The sequence below is a fragment of the Ovis aries genome, chromosome 1, assembly GCF_016772045.2.
Source record: "Ovis aries strain OAR_USU_Benz2616 breed Rambouillet chromosome 1, ARS-UI_Ramb_v3.0, whole genome shotgun sequence".
In the NCBI taxonomy this organism is placed as follows: Eukaryota; Metazoa; Chordata; class Mammalia; order Artiodactyla; family Bovidae; genus Ovis; species Ovis aries.
The window spans coordinates 222,918,818-222,923,141 of NC_056054.1; the positions used below are offsets into that span (position 1 = coordinate 222,918,818).

Genomic DNA, 4,324 nt, shown 5'->3' on the forward strand with positions numbered 1-4,324 from the left:
AAAACTGACCCTGAAATTGTGTGTGTTATCTTATAATTTTTATGAATGGTTATCATAGGATTTTTGTACTGGACGAAGATAAGTTTAAAACAAGTAGCTGCTGCCGCTGCTGCTGCTGCCGCTGCTGCTGCTAAGTCGCATCAGTTGTGTCCGACTCTGTGCTACCCCATAGACAGCAGCTCAACAGGCTCCCCCGTCCCTGGGATTCTCCAGGCAAGAACGCTGGAGTGGGTTGCCATTTCCTTCTCCAATGCATGAAAGTGAAAAGTGAAAGTGAAGTCACTCAGTCGTGTCCGACTCAAGTAGAGGTAAATGCAATTACAATACAGCTTGTTGTTAAGTGGTATCCACTTTATGTCAAATCGTGTCTTCCAAAATATTTAAAGTACATAACTATAAAAACTTGATAAACTGTTCACCTGAAGAGAGAGCAATCATATATGGATTAATACATGCAAGAAAGAAGAAAGTGTGAAGTAGAATGAAAAGTCAGGAGTCAGGGAGAGAGAAGAAAGACAATAATGGTAGGCAGGAAGCAAAATATTATGTAAAACAGATAGAGAATAAAAAAATTTCAAAAAAAAGTTGTATTGTTACTCTTTAGTTGTCGGGTTTCTTTCCCCCAGTTTCAAAAACATTAATATTTGTGATCACATTAAAATTTTAAAGTTCTATACCACTGTTCTTACTGTATTAATAAGACCCCTTCTTTCCTTATATCTGCCTTACCACCAGTTTTGCCAGCCATGAAATACTCTTAGAAAACTACTTCTGTGTGTGGATAAATGGAGAGAAGGAAGAGAGAGAAGGAGGAATAGTATATATATATATATATATATATATATATACACACACACACACATGTATATATGAATCAGGCACCCATGTAGCTCCTAAGGACAGGCTGAACATGGGGTGTGTGCCTTCAGTCAAAGCTTTAGATGGAAGATCTCAGGTTTCAACACCACGTGTTAACAAACTGTTTGATGCTCCACCAGCTTTACCAAAAACTGCCAGAAAGACTTTGGAAACTGTCAGCAGAACTACAGAAAAATCGGTTAAGACCAATGGACCGCTCAGACAGAAACAGACAACTTTCTTTACCAAAAAGATTGCTGAGAAGACTGTTTAAGCAAAAAGTTATGTTCCTGCCTCAGATGACACCTATTCAGAAATAGAAAAATTATATCCCTTCAACCCATTAGATTTTGAGAGTATTAACCTGCCTGAGGAGCACCAGATTGTACACCTCCCCTTGAATGGAGTGCCTCTCATGATCCTTGATGAGGAGAGGGAGCTTGAACAGCTGTTTTACATGGGCCCCCTTTCTCCTCTGAAGATGTCTCCTCCGCTGTGGGAGTCTAATCTGTTGTAGTCTCCCTCAAGCATTCTGTCAACTCTGGATGTTGAATTGCCACCTGTTTGCTATGACTTAGATATTTAAATTTCTTAGCACTTCATAGTTTGGGTATGTATTAATAGTATAGTGAATATAGTGAAGTCGCTCAGTCATGTCCGACTCTTTGCGACCCCATGGACTGTAGCCTACCAGGCTCCTCTGTCCATGGGATTTTCCAGGCAATTGTCCTAGAGTGGATTGCCATTTCCTTCTCCAATGTATTAATAGTTTGTATTAATAAAGCAATTCTTCATTTAACAGACTCTCCCTAAAAAAGAAAAATAAAAAAAGGCTTATTAGGCTTCCCTAATAGGAATATATATATTTTTTGTGAAATTTGCTCAATTGTGTCTGACTCTGTGTGATCCCAATATACCTCATGGGGTATCTAGTCCATGTATGTATATATACATGTATATATATGTATACACACACACACACACACACACACACACAGCTTCTCTGGTGGCTCAGACAGTAAAGAATTTGCCTGCAATGCAGGAGGCCCAGGTTCAATCTCTGGGTCAGAAAGATCCCCTAGAGAAGGGAAAGGCTAGCCACTCCAGTATTCTTACCTTGAGAACTCCATGGACAGAGGAGCCTGGCAGGCTGCAGTCCGTGGGGTTGCAAAGAGTTACACATGACTGAGTGACTGAGCACCACTAGCACCAGTGAAATTATAAAGTCCTTTTTGGTTTTTGCTCATGTTTTGTTTCAAGATATTACATTGCTTTCTAAAGTGTTTGAAGCTTTTTCTTTGTTTTTGAGCAAAGTACATAACCTTATTGCCTTTATACCCAGGAAGATGACATTGGAAGTGCCAATGCCATATTTTTCTTTCCTTTCACTCCATTACCTGATGTAATGAGCCAAAGTAGGAGATCTTTAGCCTTTTATTGTATTTATGCTTTTTTGAATTCTTGATTAGAATGTCGTCAGTGCATACCCTAATATTTGGAATTCTGGAAAGCAGAAGTCGGTAAAACTGTGGACCTTTCACCGAGTAATAGAAACTAAAGCTGAAAGAATTTTGCTTGAAAAACTGAGTAGAAAATAATCATTAATCAGGACTGGGGAAACAAAAATTATGTTTTTCAAATGTGCAAATTCTAGGAACCATGTCATAAAATTGTTAAACATACAGATTTTATAGGTCCTAAAATCTATGTGTGGACCCTGAACAGGCCTTTTTATGACCACATATGTCTGGTGAATACTGAAACAGTATTAATGTTCAGCTTCCCTGGTGGCTCAGAGGTTAAAGCGTCTGCCTCCAATACGGGAGACCTGGGTTCGATCCCTGGGTCGGAAAGATCCCCTGGAGAAGGAAATGGCAATCCAGTCCAATATTCTTGCCTGGAGAATCCCATGGATTGAAAAGCATAGTAGGTTACAGTCCACGGGGTCGCAAAGAGTCGGACATGACTGAGCAACTTCCCCTTCACCTTAGTTTGATGAAGGCATGTTTGTAAAAGTCTTCACAACTGAATCTGAAGGAGTTCATGACCCTGGCTACCGTATATGGGTGAGTCTTAGATTCTTATTCACAGTATGTCTACAATCCCTATAAACTTTTTAAATGCAGCTTTTTAAGAGGAAATTTACATGTGGTAAAAGGTACCCATTTTAAGTAAACATTTGAATAAGTTTTGTCTATGCAGTTACAGTGATTAAATACTTGGTACATATTAATGTTGTGAGGAAATATCTTTTACTCTTTGCCAATTGAAATTAATTTTCCCATTGATTTTTCTTGAACCTCGATAGCAGAAAGCCTCAGAGAATGGCTTGGGACATCTGCTTTTATCAACTATCTTCTGATAGCTTGGCTATTGTGATAGTATGAATGTCTTCAGATCTGGTTGCATACATTTTTCTGTGAGCAAATTAATTTTCATGATACTCTTACATGGCCTTCTTTAAGTCTTCATTTGAAGTTCCACACTTGAAGACATTATCCTTTAAGGCATAACATCTAACAACTACATTTGAGTTTTGTCTATTAAAAAAAAAAAATGACAGTCCCAACAGTTTTGACAAAAGAAATAGAGAATGCAGTGGAAAGCATCTTTATAAGTCATAATCAGAATGCTTTTTATCTTACTTTTAGGCATGTTTGATGAAACCACCGAATTCCATGTATATTGCCTTGTTATTTCTGTAAATATGTAACTCCTGCACTTTACAGTTATTTAGGATATTCAAGACATACTTATTCTAGAAGTTGTGGACTGAATATGTGATAGAGGGTAAATTTTATGAAGCATCATAAAATTCAGATCTTTACCCAGCAAGCCTATACAAAATCAAAACACAGTGCTAGCAACCCTTTAATTTATGGTTTTATTTCATTTATATTTGCATAAAAAATGAAAGTAAATTTGATAATGTCCTTGATTCAGTAAGTACATGCTCTTGATCTGTGTTTTATCATTAATTATCGTATAGGTTCAGTGATTAAAAACATGTTCTAACTCAGTGACCAAGAATACTCAGAGATCTTGAAATGTTTTTTTTCAAATACTTGTTTCTAAATTCTGGGTAGAGCTTGGAAGTAAGGAATGTATTATGGTTATTTACCTGGTCCTTAAACAAGCATCTATTAACCACCTTGTAGTGCTGTTTATTTCATTTCTTAGTCTTTTACTTAAAACATCTTTTACCTGAATGGAAAGAATTCTTTCTGTAGTTCACTATAGTGTACTATCTGGGCTTCCCTAGTGGCTCAGTTGGTAAAGAATTTGCCTGCAATGCAGGGAGATCCAGGTTCAGCCCCTGGGTGAGGAAGAGCCCCTGGAGAAGAAAATGCAACCCATTCCAGTATTCTTGCCAGGAAAATCCCATGGACAGAGGAACCTGTAGGGCTATATTCCATGGGGTCACAAAGAGTCAGACATGACAGAACAACTAATGAATTAAAAAAAA

The 4,324-nt window shown here is 37.7% G+C and overlaps 1 pseudogene; it reads left to right on the forward strand.

Moving 5' to 3' along the window:
* The first annotated feature begins 910 nt into the window (after nucleotides 1–910).
* Nucleotides 911–1,477, forward strand: LOC101115677 (securin-like; annotated as a pseudogene).
* Nucleotides 1,478–4,324: the final 2,847 nt, after the last annotated feature.